This window comes from Ambystoma mexicanum, chromosome 3p (genome assembly GCF_040938575.1).
Source record: "Ambystoma mexicanum isolate Mex_15411 chromosome 3p, UKY_AmexF1_1, whole genome shotgun sequence".
Lineage (NCBI taxonomy): Eukaryota > Metazoa > Chordata > Amphibia > Caudata > Ambystomatidae > Ambystoma > Ambystoma mexicanum.
Genome location: NC_090925.1, coordinates 810,766,528 through 810,784,074, shown reverse-complemented (window position 1 = coordinate 810,784,074; position 17,547 = coordinate 810,766,528). Strand labels below are relative to the sequence as shown.

At 49.3% G+C, this 17,547-nt stretch overlaps 1 protein-coding gene across 1 annotated transcript in view; it reads left to right on the top strand.

Moving 5' to 3' along the window:
- LOC138580922 (serine protease 27-like) overlaps nucleotides 1-17,547 on the top strand; it is a 241,614-nt gene that overhangs the window by 80,791 nt on the left and 143,276 nt on the right. The window lies entirely within an intron of this gene.

The window sequence follows — 17,547 nt, the reverse complement described above, 5'->3', positions numbered from 1 at the left end:
GGCATATTGAATATTATTGTTAAGTAGATTTGGGCTGTGACTTGGGTTTGAAGGGGTTGGGAAGACTCGCAGGAATAAACGTACAGACACCTAAGTGCCCTGAGCGCATTGTTAAGCACGATCGCATGTGCACTGTGGAGTTAGCTCTCCACACTGGGAGCCATCTTAAGTGCTACGTCTCAACAATAGTAACCAATAGTAACCACAGCATCTCTGCCACAAACTGCGCAGTGGTGTCCTCGCGCAACCCCCACCTAGCAAATAGTTACTAGTACCTCTTAACGGCCCTCACGTTCATCCTCAGTATTGAATATCCTGTGACCTCTACATTGTTCCCACTGTCAGCACACTGCACCAGGTCATGGTGTCAGCAAATATGATGGCAACCAGCATAAAGCTATCACCCATACTATGTGCTGCCATTCCTGAATGTTAAAGGTCACGGGTAGTGCAAAGAGAAACGGGTAGTATAGCTCGGTGGCAACGCACTGGTCTTGAAAGCAAGAGCGGCACAGGTTCAGATCCCCGGTCCATACTGAGAAGCCTCTTTGGTATTTATTATATATAACCAATTGGAAAACAGAGATGTATCACGGAAGGTATTTTTTAACAGATTGATATATTGAATCAGAATAAAACAGCACCTACCAACTAGCAATATCACATTACATCAAATTCCCCAGAGAACCTAACAACAGAACTTCCAGAGAGAACAAAATAAAGATATAAGGAGATGACCACACCACAAAAAAACCTCCATGCACACTGTTGGATCACAGTGACAAGAAGATGAATAGAGAAAAATAACGTGTAACGTACAAGGCAAACAAAAGACGCCATATATCATTAAAAGCAAGCTTCTAGATTGAGTTTTCAACTATTTATTTATTAGCATTTTTTAAGCGCACAGCTGCCCTGAGGCATCCTGGTGCTGTTACAGTGCAGGTACAATACAGGCAGAGAAGTACAGTACAGGTCTGTTACAAGTAACAGGCAGAGAAACAAGTCTGGTTACATTTGAGCAAAAGAGCTGTTACAGGCACGAGTGGGTTGCACTAAGAAGCTGCCAGTCGTGGTAGAGCCATGGATCGTCCAAGATGCAGCAACAGAAGGGCTGGACCTCACTTCCTTCTGCCCCCTTCCATACGGTATTAGCATAATTGACCTAAAACATTTGATCTAATTGTTTTGACCTTTTTTTTGGTCAAATTGAATTAAATATATATATGGGGATGGGTAATGGTATAGAGAGGAAATGGGGCAGATGGCGGGGCTCTCCCCCTGCATTTTAGACCGAAAAAAAGATCAAATAAATGTGATTAATTGTGATAAGGTCAAATGTTTTATTTCAAATAGACCCAAACCTTCCATACATATTTTCCACCTATTTGCATATGCAGTGTGTTCAGTGATCTCCTTTCTTCCAGGACCACATCAGACACATTTCAGCCATTCTCCAACATGGGGTCTGGCATGGATTCAAATGCTCATGAATATTCCCCGTCGTCGGGCTGGGAATCCTCGGTAAAGAAAAAAATCAGTATCAGTTTCGTTTCTGATCTGTCTTTCTTAGTAGTAACCAATCACTGATCTCTAGGTCATACTGCCCACAGCCAATGACTGTCCTCTCCCTAAGCCCCTCCCCTGGCAGCCATCCTCAGATTTTTACCGCACGTTCAAGTGTTGGGAGTCCTCGTGCTTTAGCTCTCGAGTTTGCTGCATTTTCGTGCTTTTTTCAAAGAGATTTTCTCATTTTTTCGGTTAAACAGAGCCTCAAGCTCCACCGTTTCTCCATCTGATCAACGGGGACCCATTTCGGATTTTCTACGCCCCTCAAGGGTGATGTTTTCGTCGAGTTACGCTTCGTGGAGGAGTCCAGAAGTTTCTGAGGCCTACCCGGACATGGCCCAGGAGAAAGGAAGCTCGACGCTCGGAAAGCTGTTCAGGGTTTGTCCTGGATGCCAGCTACAGAATGTGTTCAAGGAGGATGAGCATTCGAAATGCCTCTACTGCCTTCATGAGGACAAAACGCACGTGGAGAAGGACTGTGCGTTTTGCGGGAACATGTCGGAGCGGACCATGAAGGATCAACATCTTTGCCTCTCCAACTGGCTGGAAGGGAAGAGCCCGTCAGGTGAGAAGAAGAAGAAGAAGTCCGAGCGGTCTTCTAAGTCCTGTGAGGGCGCCCCGGGCGAAGGGGGCCCAACAGAAGGCACCGCGAGTCCGTGGGCACCGGGAGCGCCGAACGGTCGGGCTCCTCGGCTGCCAGGCAGGGTGCATTCTCACTGGCGCCATCAACCATGAGCCAACGCTATGGCTCGGGGGAGAGGAAAGCCAAGAACCCGGCGAAGCTTCTGGAGAAGCTTCTGGAGAGGCCCCGGTCGGGCTTGAAGGATCCAGCCGAGGTGGAGCGAGGCGGTGACACTCCCCCCAAGGAGAAGGCCACAGGCCCACAGAAGGTGGTGAAGGCCTTGATTCACCCTGCTAAGGCCTCTATCGAGGAAGTTGTGGCGGCCCTGATGCAGCCTGTGGAGGCTACATCAGTGGAGGCTACTTTGGGGCACAGAGTTTCCCTGCCACCGCGGAAGGAAGCCTTTTTCAGGCCCATCGAGAAGACCGCCGTGAAGACCCCGGCGGAAAAAGAGGGGGGGCAGTGGCCATCGTGGATACGGACACAGCCTCCGAGGAGGAGCTGGTTGAAGTCTTGGAGGGCCTCGACGAGGGCGTTGAGGAGGCCCGGTCCCACGGGAAGGATCCCGACGAAGAGGATGACGAGAGCGACGGTGGCGCCAGCGAGGTTCCAAGGCAACTGTCGCGCCTGTCGCTTCCAGAGCCGCAGGACAACTCGGCGGTCATTTTGTTGGCAATACAATCCTTATGTACGGAGATAAGGATGAGATTGCCCCTACCACCGACGGAGAAGCCGGAGCTAGGCCCGACGGAGGAGCCAGAACCAGGCCCGTCAGGAAGTCCCCCAAGCAAGAGGAGACGGACCCATCCAGCCCTGCCTTTTCAGCCCTCTCTGCCTGCTCAACCTTTGCCCCCATCCCCTGTCCCTGGGGATGACACGGGAACGGACACGGCCACGACGGACACGGATGACGACGGGACGGATCTCCCATCGCCTCCAACTCGGGCCTCCCCGTCCAACGAGATTGGGTCCTTCCACGCTATGATTGCCAGGGCATCCGAGCTTTTCCAGCTCTGCCCCGAAGAGAAGAAGAAGGAGGGGTTCCTTTACCAACGGCGCGAGGCCAAGAGGAAGACGGTCCTCGCCTTGCCTCTGCTGGATGAAATCTGGGACGAGGGACTCGCCCTTCTCAAGAACCCGTCTACGACGCCTGCTAAGAGGAATTGGTACGAGAAGAAGTACCGGGTTCCCGACGTGGCCCCCCTGAGCTACAGGGTGCAACCGACCCCTGACTCGGTCGCCTCAGCGGCGGCCAAGAAGAAAGCAGGGGGGCATCGGCCTCAACGTCAACTTCCCCGCCGGATGGCAAAGGAAAGATTCTGGATGCGATGGGATGACGAAAGGAAAACCACGTCCCTCAACTACTACTGGAGGTAAGGGCGATGCTCAAGAAAGGTGCCATCGAGCTCGTCCCGAAGAGGCTCCGGGGCTCCGGAGTATACTCAAGGTACTTCCTCGTGAAAAAGAAGACAGGAGGATGGCGGCCCATCCTGGACCTGCGACGACTGAACAAGTACATCAAGGCACAGAAGTTCTGGATGATCACCCTTCAGCAGGTGCTGGGACAGCTGGAGGAGGGCAATTTCCTGTCATCGTTGGATTTGGAGGATGCATACTTCCACATCCCCATTCTAAAAGGGCACCGAAAGTTCCTCAGGTTCGTGGTCCATGGGCGGCACTACCAGTTCAAGGCCCTCCCGTTCGGATTGAAGTCGGCACCCAGGGTTTTCACCAAGTGCCTCACACCAGTGGCAGCGCGGCTGCCCCTGCAGGGGATCCACGTCTACCCCTACCTGGACGATTGGCTCATCCGTGCAGGGACAAGGGAGCTCGCCGTAGAACACACAGCAAAGACCGTCCAGCTGCTCACGGACCTGAGGTTCTCCATCAACTTCCCCAAATCCCTCCTGGTCCCCTCGCAAGTCGCACTGTTTCTGGGAGCCAAGCTCGACACAGTGGCGCGTCTGGCCTCGCCGTCGGAGGAAAGGACAAAGGCCATCCTGGGCAAGGTGCAGCGTCTGCTGGCCACGGACGTGGCCAGGGTGAGGTCCATCAAGTCCCTCCTCAGTATGATGTCCTCTTGCATATATCTCGTGCGCCTGTCCAGGCTTCGGATCCAAGCGACGGGCAGCTTCGAGGACAGGATCCCTCTCAACGAGACCTTCCAATGAGCGATCCGGTGGTGGGGCACCCACGCTCATCTGGCGGCAGGGACAGACTTTCAGACATCGGCCCACCAGGTAACGGTGACGACGGACGCCTCCCTGGAGGGGTGGGGAGCGCACACCGGAGATCTTCACGCGAGAGGCCTCTGGCTCCTGGAGGAGAAGCCGCTCCACATCAACATCCTGGAGCTCCGTGCAGTGTTCTGGGCCCTGAGGTCCTTTCTCCCGTCCCTCAAGGGCAAGGTGGTGAGGATCTTCACCGACAACACCACCACGATGTTCTACATTCGGAAGCAGGGCGGAACCAGATCCCCTGCCCTATCCAAGGAAGCCCAGGATCTGTGGCATTGGGCCGTTGCCCAAGGGATGTTTCTGGTGCCGTTTCATCTGGCAGGGATAAAAAACACCATCGCCGACTCACTCAGCAGAGAGCTGCGCTCGTGCCACAAGTGGGAACTACACCAGGATCAAATGGATCGACTCTTTCAGCGATGGGCCAAACCCCAGATCGGCCTGTTCGCGACGGTGACAAACTCCAAATGCCAGAGGTTCGCCAGCAGGTTTCCCCAGCCGAGAAGCATGGGCGATGCCTTCTCGTTCCCCTGGGACGGCCTGTTCCTATATGCGTTCCCTCCGTAGCCGTTGCTGCTCCGACTCATCAACCAGCTGAAGAGGTCCCGGTGCAAGATGATCCTCGTCGCACCGGCGTGGCCGAGGCCGATCTGGTTCCTGGACCTTCTGGACTTGTCAGCGTCCCCACCGGTCAAGCTGCCGACGGACGCAGATCTTTCCAGAGAAGGAGGCGCCATCCTTCATCACGACACGGAGTCGCTGAACTTGCAGGCCTGGCTCCTGCAGCACTAGAGTTTGGAGGGTACGATATTCCGGATGACTGCAGAGAGGTTCTTGCAAAGGCCAGGGCGTCCTCAACTCTTAAGTGCTACGGGCATAAGTGGAAGAGGTTCTCTGTTTGGTGCCGTGCACAGAAGATCAACCCTCTACGGATTACGGCACCTCAAGTGCTACCATACCTACTGTCACTGGCCAAGGCTGCACTAGCTCACGCTTCCATCAAGATACATCTGGCGGCGATCTCCCGATACACCAGAACTACAGGACGACCATCTTTGTGGTCTCATTGACTGGTGAAGGAATTTATGAAAGGACTGTTCAGATCGTTCCTGCCGGTGAAGGCTCCAGCCCCAGTGTGGGAGCTCAACGTGGTGCTGACCAGGCTCATGGGGCCGCCGTTCGAGCCTTTCCATTCGCTCCTTTGAAGTTCCTGTCGTGGAAGACAGCGTTCCTGGTGGCCATCACCTCCGTACGACGCGTGGGAGAGATTCAGGCCCTATCCTGCAAGCCCCCATACTTGACTTTTCACGATACGAGGGTGATGCTGAGGACGCACCCCTCCTTCATGCCCAAGGTGCCGTCGGACTTCCATCTTAACAAGCCCTTGGTGCTACCAGTTTTCTTCCCGTCGCCGGCCGAGAGGACTTTGCACTCGCGGATGTAGCTAGAGCGCTTAAGTTCTACGTGGACCGAACGAAGAGTTTTCTGAAGACATCACAGCTGTTTGTGAACTTTGGACCTGTGAACTAGGGGAAGGCTCTCTGAAAGGTTTCCATTTCCAGATGGCTCTCCGGCTGCATCATGCACTGTCACCGGTTGGCAAACCGACCGTTGCCCGGCCGTCCGAGAGCCCATTCGACCAGAGCGATCGCTGCTACTATGGCGTTCTTGTCTGGTGTGCCCCTGCTGGACATCTGCAGGGCTGCTACGTGGAGGTCGACGCACACCTTCACGAGATTCTACTGCGTCTACCGGGATTCCAGGGAGGAGTCCAGAGTTGGCCAAGCAGTGCTGCGCAACCTGTTCGCCTGAAGGTGGGCCTGGTGGGGAGGTAAGAGTTGCTTAATGTTGAGTTTATGTAATGCTTAATGTTGAGCCTTTTGCCACCTCCCGTGGTTGTGCATGTGTGTACTGCTATGTATTCTTATATTCATGAGCATGTGAATCCATGCCAGACCCCATGCGGGAGAAGGAACAAGTTACTTACCTGTAACTGTTGTTCTCCAGCATGGGTCTGGCATGGATTCACATGCGAACCCTCCCTTCTTCCCCGCTGCGGCTCTTCACTTGGTCATACTGCCACTTTACGTGCTACCAAATCTGAGGATGGCTGCCAGGGGAGGGGCTTAGGGAGAGGACAGTCATTGGCTGTGGGCAGTATGAGCCAGAGATCAGTGATTGCTTACTACTAAGAAAGACAGATCAGAAACGAAACTGATACTGATTTTTTTTCTTTACCGAGGATTTTTTTACATTGCAGGAAAATGTACCAATAAAAGCATACCAATTAATATCACCGACAGTGAATCACTCACACATTCGTCCACATTCAGCACCACCCGTCCATCGACAAACTTCTAAAACGATACCACAATACATTTAATATGGAATAGAACCTTCTAATGGTCACAACTAGCAATCATGTTTCATAAAGTGCATTCAATGTATAAAACCACTTTAATTATAACATATGTGATGAACTGGTGGAGTGGATCAGATAGATGGAGTCCAATGACCACAAGTCATTGGACTTAGAAGGTCCTATTACATATTAAATGTATTGTGGTGTAGTTTTAGAAGTTAGTTGATGGACGAGTGGTGCTGAATGTGGACGAATGTGTGAGTGATTCACTGTTGGTGATATTAATTGGTATGCTTTTATTGGTACGTTTTCCTGCAATGTAAACAAAAAGTCTAAGTGTTAACTAATACATGATTAATTCATTTCTTTTACAAATGATGTATCTAGTTAAATACATTTTTGATACTTTATTAAAAATTAATGTCCCCTGGACAAAAAAAAATGTCTGTATAAATCTGGTACATTAATACCCTGGTCTAGAGCGTGGGGTACCCTGCGCCTTTCAGTTACCCCTCTTGCTTTCTATTGCCTGTTATCTTGTTTTCCCAAAGTCCTGGGAAGCCTGTACTCTGTCCCTTCCCCTGTTGGCTATTGGGTGGAAGTTCCATATATGGTGTTGTGAGGAAGTCCAGGCCAGACTGGCAGTAGACTTCCCAGTGACTGCATGTTATGGGTGCACCCTTCGGGTGGGACCTTGGTGAATGGAGTGTGTGACCAATATACATTTCATGTTATGGGTGTCTGGTTTCTGTTATGTGACACAAAGACTGCAACAGCCCTGCCCCCAAATGGTTTGAATGGAGTGCGGAGTGCTGAATGGCTGGCTGCTTGTTACAATCCACATTCCTTGTTGTGAGTGTCTGGAAGGAGAAGAATGGTCTGAATGCACTGTGAGCCTGATTGGCTGCCTACCTGCAATAATGCACTTCTGGATGATCGGTTGCCTGAGTGTGACCCAGCAGAATGAATGAGAGAACGAACAGTATATCTGGGGACCTCTCACTGATGGAAATTGTTCAGAAGCTGAAGTTGAAACTTGCTGCTTATCCTTGAAGCCCAGCTGGAAGAAGAAGACTTGCTGCTGCATTTGCTTCAACCCAATCCGAAAGCTGTTGAGTTTATCAAGGACTGATCCAAGAGAGGACCTGGCTAGGAGACCTCTTCCCGAGCTATGAGGGGAAGATCGTGCAGACCGCTAACCTTCACTGAAGCGCCCTGGAAGCCAGCCTTCGAAAGACTGTCGACTGGAGACAGGGACCGCCGAGGAATCTTGAAGTAAAGCACCCGGACATTGAGGCCATCGAAGTCCATTTCCGTCGACCAGGGTTTGGAGGATTGCCGTAACCACTGGAAGCCCGTCGAAGCCTTGTTGCCCAGAAGCGGGGACCACTTGACGCTGTGCTGCTGACGACCAGATCCGCAACGCTCCATTGCCTAAGAACACTTTGAACCAAGTACTCCCTTGCTCATCACCGTTGACGGCTTGGTCCCACCGGAGAAAGTCAATGTCCTCAACGAACCGAGGAGAATCCGCTGGTGGGTTTCCCGCCACGCGAAGACCACAAAGACGCTGACAACCCGGCGCCCTTGCTGGGCTGAAGTTCTTCATTGATTCTTTGCGGCAATTAACTATTGTCGTCGAGGTGCACCGCACGCCTCACCTTCGTTGGATGTCCACGACCGATCGTCGACGAGCACCGCCAGGACCGAAGCTGCTGCCTCGACGTCATCGAACCCTTTTCATAAAGGACTCTTGACACCAAGGTTCACCTTCTTTGAGGACTATCGATGATCCGTGGCTCCTGCCTTAAAGGGAGGCACTCAAGAAGGATCTGTCGATGACCCATCGAAGAAATCTGCTATACCAGGTTCATTGGAGTGGCAGAACAATTATAGAAGAAACGAAGACTCTGCTAAAGCAATATATGGGCTCGGCTTGTTTATTATCTTATTTACAGGTTGCCCAGGTGGGGGGATCCTCACACTGAACTGTGCCTAGTGGTAGGGGCCCAGTATTCTGCCAATCGCTCAACCAACTTGTTTTCCTTCGCAAGTCTTTTTTGGGTTCACTTATTAATTGATTTGTATGTCATTTGAAACTGTCTACAGTTGATGCATTTTAATTGAATCAAAGAAGTAATTGTGGTACCACACAGAGACTGTATATATTTATCATTATAGAATTGCCTGAGCACAAAGTGTGTTATTGTATGTGTACATAATAAAAACCTTATTTATATAAAGAACTGTGTTTTCACTAACATAGTGTGGGGACATTCCTTTGTGGGTGCTGGGGGACTACACTGTACTTAAGAACCAGCCTACATCACCTCCTGAGAGCTTAAGCCTTGATTGCTCGTCCAACGTTTCCAAATGGAGAATCTTGGCTGGGGTGCTCTGTGCTTCTACTCAGCCATATAGAGAACAGGAGTACAGATACCCCCCTCCAGTTTTTATAGCAATGCATAAGAATCTAGAAATGTGCTTGTGATTAGCTAGGATCTAATCTGTTTTTTTTAAGAGGGAGTAATGAATTTGAAAGAGCCAAGTCACTATAAGAGTTCATGAAGTTATTGATAAGAGGCAGCAGCACGGTGAGTCTATGGTTCATTACATTCACCTCACAGTCGAGCCCCCAACCTGGGGGCAGTCATAAGGGTCCAGGGACCAATGAACAGGCCCTATTGAAGCTAGGGCACTCACCCGGGGGGCTCCACTGCCATTACCAGGTGCTAATGCCCCCACACATGCTTTCCTGGGAAACAAATAGTATTTTGTACGTTCTAAAATGGCAGAGTGACAGTTTCACACATTCAGAAAGCTACAACAGAAAATGGGTGCCATGGATAACAGGAAAGAGAACAAATCCAAGTCCCTTTGTAGTAAACGCTTGCACAGATGACAGGAGGCGTGATGACTGGCTGGATGTCTTTTATTGCACAGTGGACATCTGCCAGGAACATGCAAGTAATACAGAACCTGAAGGCTAGGCAAACGTGCCTAATAACTGTTGCAGGGCTGTGGGGACAAAAATGTCTCGTGGTGCGAGCCCCCAGGCCCTAATCTCGGAGGAGCCGGCAGGACGCGTCTTGCCGCGTCCTCTGGTGCTCCCGTAATGTGCGCGGAGCGCGCGGGGGCGGTCCTCGCCACCAAAGCGAGATCTCGCGAGAGTTGGTGACTCTCGCGATATCTCTACACCCTTCTTCCTTTCCATGGCAGCCATTGACGATGGCATGATGCTGACTTTGAGCTGTGAGTAGATCCGGCAAGAGAGGATGGAAAGAGCACAGAGAAAAAATATGTGAAACTGAGGATGTAGATGCAGGTGTGGGGCGATGGCTTAGTGTGTAGGGGAGTGGATGAGGCTAAATATGGCGAGGCGACTTGGGGCCAGAGCTCAGTGAGGTCAGGTGGCAACATTCCACACATCAGGGTGTTCAGAGTGCAGGCCATTAACTGGAGACGACACTCTCATTTTGAGCTCCCTGATTAGCTGGAGGCCATCATAAGTCACATCACAGGTGCCAATAATTCATATGTTTCTTATGTTACAGAGAGGTGGTGAGAGATGCTTGAAATGGAAGTTATGGAACCACTAACTTTTCATGACTCCAGACCAATTAATTTAAGAAATGTGCTACTTCTATAATTATGGCTTGGCGGTGTGTGTTTATCTCTGGTGCAACCACTCTTGTAGCCTCGGCATGTATCTGACAACTGACGCAATCTGCCTGTGACTTAGACTTTAGCTACTTCCTTTTCTAGTACTTCCCCTTGTGGGTTTTTTTTGTGATACAAAGCTCATTGTTTAAGCCAACTATTTTGGCTGTTGTTATTTTTCACTGTGTAATGTAGGGCTTTAAGGAGATAATTGTCCAAGAGCTGTAACAAGCATGTCCAGTTCTCCAGCATCCGTAGTTACAGGTATGTGTTGTGTGCTTGTCATTGTACCAATTTACAGGCATGGCCTATTGCCATCATTCGTGTAACAGATACGGAATTACCGGTTCCAAACGTCTTGCTCCCTTGTAAATGACTCCAAATAACGACTTGATGGGAGGCGAGCTTGGTTCCTACTGGACCAAGTGCAATGTATTTCGGGAATTTTTAGATGAGTTCCAGGGATGGCTGTCAATTGCACCAATACGTGTCTTACAGTCATGCTTCTTGCTCTGTTTAACCATTTAGGGAGCTCCATAGAAGCGATCAAAGGTTTGACCTGGTGCTCCACTTTTCATCTTTCCTTGTCACAGAGAGCCAACACGTTTCTTAATTCTTACCATGAGGGTGCAGTTCTGCAAAACGGTAGGGGGTCCCGGTAGGTGTGTCCGCCCACCACCTGAGCAATTTGGGAGCCAAACAAAAGCATAGGCTAGTCAGGCCCCTGCAGGACCCTCCCACGCCCTCCCAACTTCCAATATCTACGGCCCTTCAACGATTTTTAGTCAAAAAATATTTAATGGACAACTTCAAGAAGAGACAGAGGGGACACGAGAAAGGCAGGGATTGGTGAGTCTGCAGAGGGCACTTAGCAAGAGGGCATATTGTCCTGTCCATGATCTGTGAAGGCCGAACAGATAAGACTGCAGTTATCTGAGTAAATACATCGATCTGTTGCAAAAATCTGTGTCACGGGTTTCAATCTGTTTAGGAACAACTCAGCCTTTCATCCTTCTGAAATGGATCAAATAGACATGGGTGAAGTGGGTGGTATCATTCGCATCAGGCATGCCCGGGTGTGCGCGCTGCACTTCGGGATGCAGTCAAAGGCGAACCATTCGTCGATTCATGGCAGGCAGGTGCCTCTAAAGGCATCTGGGGGGAGCCGGTCACATGTCAAGTGGTCGGGATGCACCATTTCATCCTTCTCAGGTTGAGTTTTTGTTCAAATCAGTACTACTGAGGGTGGGACATGAACACTGGTTCATGGCTGACAGGTCAGTGAGGTGAGTAAGTTTGAGGGGCTGCAACAGGGTCAGTAGCATGTAAAGCGTGTATGGTGCAGACATGCCTACCTTGGTCAATGAGGCCAAAGCGAACACTTGATCTCTGAAAATGTAAGGGATTCGGTGTTGCCAGATTTAGGAAAGTTACTTCGCTTACTCCCAGTCTTTAGCACAGTTGTGTGCCAGTGAGGGGACACAGGGTCTACTACAGTGTGTAGCACTGCAGGTTTTCAATGGCGGGAAAATGCCTCTCCCATGAGGGAAAGTCTGTAAATCAGGGCACGTGGTTCGTGTAGAACAATAGAAGGTGTGCGCGAGACGTCAATAGCTAAGCTCTCCAGTGCACATGCGCACTCCGAGTCACTGCTCCTGAACTGCCATGTTGTTATTGTGATTCATTTGGAATGTTTGCCCAGCCCACAGATATTGTACATTTGAGCACATCACCAAGCCATCTTATCCCAGCCGACCCATGTGAATCTACCCCCCACCCACCCCTTTTGCCATTATTCGCTCCCTAGATAGCCAATCTTCCATGTTTCCTGGGGTGACTGGCTCGAAGGCTGCAGAGCTGACAGTGTGCTTGGTATTTACTACAGGACGCAAGTGGATTTTACCCCAAACCTAAAAACGGTTCTCTGTTTTATGCTTAAAAAATCCCTTGTCATAACGGTGACCTCCACCTTTCTTAAGTGTGTCTGTTGTGCAGATAGTAAATCATGATTTGGAAGCTCACAACGGCTCCAAGAAGTGAGGCACCTTTCTCTATAGGATTGTGGAGCCAGCATGGCAGTCGTATATTTGTATTTGTTTTATTTATAACGTGCAAACCATCAGGCCCGGAGGCAGCAGGGCGCAATTTGTGCAAAGTTACAAAAAATGCATATATCCAGACATAGAAATTACAGAAATTAACATTAATAGGAATATTAACAGGATTCCTATCTACAAATATTACAGTGGTTTCAGTGCCGCTAAGGTTTAGCAGTGGATATACCCATAGGGTGTACAGAAAAAAAATAGTAAAGGAGGTCGGTGGGTCAGAGCATGTAAAACAGGGATGCTTAGCAAGTCTTAAAGTTGGTCGAAAAGCCAGGATTTGGTTTTGGCCTTGAATGTGTTGAATGAGTCTTCAGCTCTGATTGTAGCAGGGAGGGAGTTCCAAAGCTTAGAGGCTAGGACAGGGAAGCTTGAGCCTCCCACTTTTTGCAATTTAAACCTAGGGATCGATAGACAGTGGGTCTAGGCAGTTCTTAGTGGTCGGGAGGTCGAGTGGCGCGACAGCCGACTGCGGAGGTAGATAGGGGCCTTGTTAGCCAAGCATTTGTGCATAAGGGCGAGTGATTTTAGTTAAATTCTCTGCTTGACAGGTAGCCACTTTAGGTTGGTTCTAGATTCTGAAATGTGGTGGTTGCGGGGAATGTTTAGGGCAGCACACATGGCATTGTTCTGGGTTGTTTGGAGTTTATTTAGGTTCTCTTGGCTGGTGCCTAAGTAAAGAGCATTGCAATAATCAATTTTAGCCATAATGAGGGTTCTAGCTAGTGTGACACTGTTAGGGGTGGTAAGAAACGGTCTGCAAGCTGCAACAAGTTTGTAGGTATATGCCGAAGCAGATCTGACTGCATTTATTTGACGGGATAAAGATAGGGTGGCGTCGAGGTAAAAGCCTAACGTTTTAGTATCTTTCGAGACTTGTATGGTGTTACCATCAATGGTGAATGATTGATAGGATGGCTCTAGTTTGCTCAGGCGTTGTGCGGTGGCCAAGATCGGGAGCTCAGTCTTGTCATCGTTTAGGCATAACTGGTGTTGGGCCATCCAGGCTTGCATGACCAGGTAGACGTCATTAAGGGCCTTGGTGTCAGCTAGATAATCACCTGTGATGGGTATGAGTATCTGGGTGTCGTCCGCATAGTTAGTGTATGAGACACCCAGATAGTCAAGGACATCGAAGAGAGGTTTCGTGAAAATGTTATAGAGTGTCGGTGACACGCAAGATCCCTGAGGTACGCCGCAGTGAATTGGGGAAGGGTCCGCAGCTGCGGATGGGGCAAAGACCCTCATGGATCTATTGCTCAAAAAGGATTTGATCCAGGCCGCAGCAGAGGGCGAGAAGCTGGCAGCAGAGTGGAGGTGCCTGCATAGGATCTGGGGGTTGACCAAATCAAATGCGGCTGAGAGGTCGAGAAGTAGTAGCATTGCTAGTTTGCCCTGGTCCTTCAATACCTCAATTTGAGTTTTTAGGTCTATTAAAGCAGTTTCCGTCCCGTGTCTGGGGCGAAATCCGGATTGTCGTAGTCCTAGCAAGTTGTTAGATTCCAAGTGATCTTGGATCTGAAGGTATGCTGCGCGGTCTAGAATCTTAAGCAAAAACGGAACCGTGATGATAGGTCGGAAGTTAGTAGGATCACCCAAGCGTCCTTAAGGTTATCCGGGACAATACCTGTATTAAAGGATGAGTTGATAAAGGCCGTAATGAATGGGGCCAAATCATGTGCAGAGTCCTTAATGATGGGAGCTGGTCAGGGGTCACCTTGGCAGTTAGATGGTTTAATTCTCAGGATGATATTTTCTACCTCGGTAACAGTGAGTGGTGAGAAAGCAAATGGTTTGGTGTTAGCAATGTCTGGAGGGGGGGCCCTAGCTGGGGAGTGTGAGCGGTTGTTGAGCTTCAGGCTGTCCTGCTTGTCTTTAATTTTAGATTGTAGCATAGAGATTTTATTTAGTAAGGCTGCTTGAATGTTAGCACACCATTTACTATCTTTCGTGCAAGTGTCTGGGGGGGAGACTGGAGTTTCTAGCTCTTTTAGGATTCTGAAAAGTTCCTTTGTATTCGAATCAGCTTGCAGAATGCGATTGTTGAGAGATTCTTTTTTTGCAGTGATGATAGCATCTTTGTAGGTAAGTGAGGCCAGATGGAAACCGTCTTTATGCTCATCAGAGGGGTGGCTTTTCCATCGATTATCAGCACAATGTTTAGCTTTGCGGAGCAATCTTAACTGTGGGGTGAACCATGAGTTGAGATGTTCTTGTGGTTTAGCCTTCCTGAGTTTGAGAGGTGCTATAGAATCTATGGCTGTGAGCATAGTTTGGTTATAGGTGTCTGCTAGGGAGGTGGGATCAGAGCAGGTGTTAGTGGCTGCATTGAGGGAGGGGAATAACAGTGGGGGGAGTTTCTCCTTAGTTATGTCCTTGATTTTGGCGCATTTGGTGGCAGTAGCGTCACCTATGCAGTGAAACATTGTTAACAGAAAATTAAGACTAGAAGTGGTGTTAAGAAGCAGGATATGGGGTTGGCATGGTAACCGAGAACGCTGGGCAAGAAATGAGGAAAGCACAAACTGTTATTTTCCTTGCCCCTCCATCCTTTAAATGAATGACTGTATGTTTGGCAATCATTCTGCGTGTTCTGTTAGAAAGCATGTTTGATTTCATGATCTGCTCATCCACAAAGTGATCCCTCTTTTACAGGCTACTCAGCCCATCCAGGTACTGAGTTGCTTCCCATGCCAGACGCACCTACCTCACAACATGGTCTCCTCCCCTGTGAGAGTAATATTAAGCCTCTTTACTTAGGTGCCCACTCCAAACAGATTAATGTGCTCTCCCACCTTACGGAGGAGGAGTGCTCTTTTGAACCCCTCTCCTCTCCTAAACCTGTGCCATCCCATCCCACCAGCAGGAGAACATTCAAAGAGAATGATGAGTCTCTTGAGGCAGAGGGGTAGCCATCCATATCAACTGTGCCAGTAAACAAAACAGTGCTGCCAACTGACCTCTAGTCTAACCGCAATGTTGCAAACATCCCGCAAGGCTGCTTTTGTTTTGCACATTATGCATTCGGTTTCCAGCAGCAGGGGAGAAGGGGTTCTGAATCCACAGGGACATCTAGCAGCAATCACTACTATTGTATCCAATGCTAATGGCTACGAGGACATCTACTAATGGCATGGGGTACTGCACCTTTTACTACTCGCTCGATAGGGGCATCTACTAATGGACTGATGTACTTCACCCTTTTGCTGCTGGCTTGACAGTGCCATCTATGAATGGACTCAGGCACTGCACCCATCTACTAATGGTATGCAGCTGTGCACCTTTGTGCCGCTGACTTTACAGCATGCAGTAGTCGTTTTGTTTCTCTGCATGTGTAAACTTCTGACTCCACAGCGATGTCAGGTAATGAATGGTCTGTATCACTACTTCTTTGTGCAGAAAACTCAAAGAGCTTTGGAAAAGCCAACAGTTTCGCCTTTTATGTAGGCGTGGAAGAGACATTTTCCAGATACTGCCATGATGGTACTTTCTGGCCATATAATGGCAACAACTGGCAAATTCTGTTAACACTTGAGTATATTAGGACAGTGCATGGCAAATGCCTATCTATTGCCTATACAATGGCCATAACTATTGTCTTTGCGAATGCTCGTTGTTCTCAGAAGCATGTGTCAGGATCTACCGGCCTCTGGAGCCAATGGAGTGGGAACTTCAACAGCATCATTGGGAATAGGTATTCCCACATGGGTTGAGTTCCATGGGCACAGCTAGCCGGGCAGAAGAAGCTGCTGGCTCAACAGTCACTGTGACCAGCGCGGCCTGAGACATGTTCTTCGAAACGATACTAGCACATCCCCATCACCCACAGAGGAGCGTCCTATGTCCCATCAGACTTACCAAAGTCACAGTAGGAACCCGTCATGATGGGCTGCCTTGACCTTGACTGAATCTCATTGTCTTTGACATGATTCAGCAATGTTCTGCAACATATATGTGCACCATATCCATAATTCATTCTTCATATTAACATTTGTGCCCCATGCCACTCACCTGTATTATTTCTCTTTCAGTGCGGTGCCATCACTTTGGATGGCATTCTATACACTAGAGGTCCACAACATTTTTCTCACCTCTCTGCCTGATGCGCAACAGCGTCCAACCCACTGGGCATGCCTTTACTTTGTTTGGCCTCACGCTCGTCAAGCTCTGCCACCCTCTTTGAAATGAGGATTGCTGCCAAGGAGCCCCTCCTAGCTTTAGGCATACTGTTTTTCATGCTTTCCCTCAAAAAGCTTCCTTTTGCGATTTGTGTTAGGTCTCTAACTTTGGACAAAATCCTGATTTCTTACGTTAGCGTCTCATCCCTGCTTTTCTAGCTATGTACCCTTCTCCAACCTCTCCCCCAACCACCTATCCTGGGAGTCCATTTATCCATCCCTTCGCAATCTTCACAGACGCCCTGCCGCGTGCAACCCTATCCTTTGGCCCCTTTGACTCTCAAATTAATTTTAAATCAATGCCTTAAAAGAACTACTGGAATCAAACAAACCCACCACCACACCTGATGGACAACAAATACCCCAGATTAACACTGTTCAACATTCACAACTGGATTAACACAGCTTTAGATGGGATTGCTCCAAACAATCCTTTACAAACTCACTGAAGAAGAATCTTTCAAAATGGCACACACCAAAATTACACAACCTGAAGAAATACAATAGGAAATTGTGGAGAAAACTGTAGCGCACAGGGGACTGTATAGCTGGGAGATCTGCTAATACCAGTCCCCGGCCCAATGGCCATTTAGGAAGAATGCTAAACAAACTGCAGGCTCGGGCAGGACTCTACAACCCCCTTCCAAGCAGCACCCTATGTTTAGCGCCGCCCCCTTCCTATCAGAGGCCACAGGGCGGGGTGTCCCCTGGTAGAGACCAGCTCAGGGGGAGAGGGCTGGCAACGGCCAGCGAGAGGACCACTGAGGAAACCAGCATCCAGCCTTTAAGAGGCCTCACCTCGAGTGTACCTATT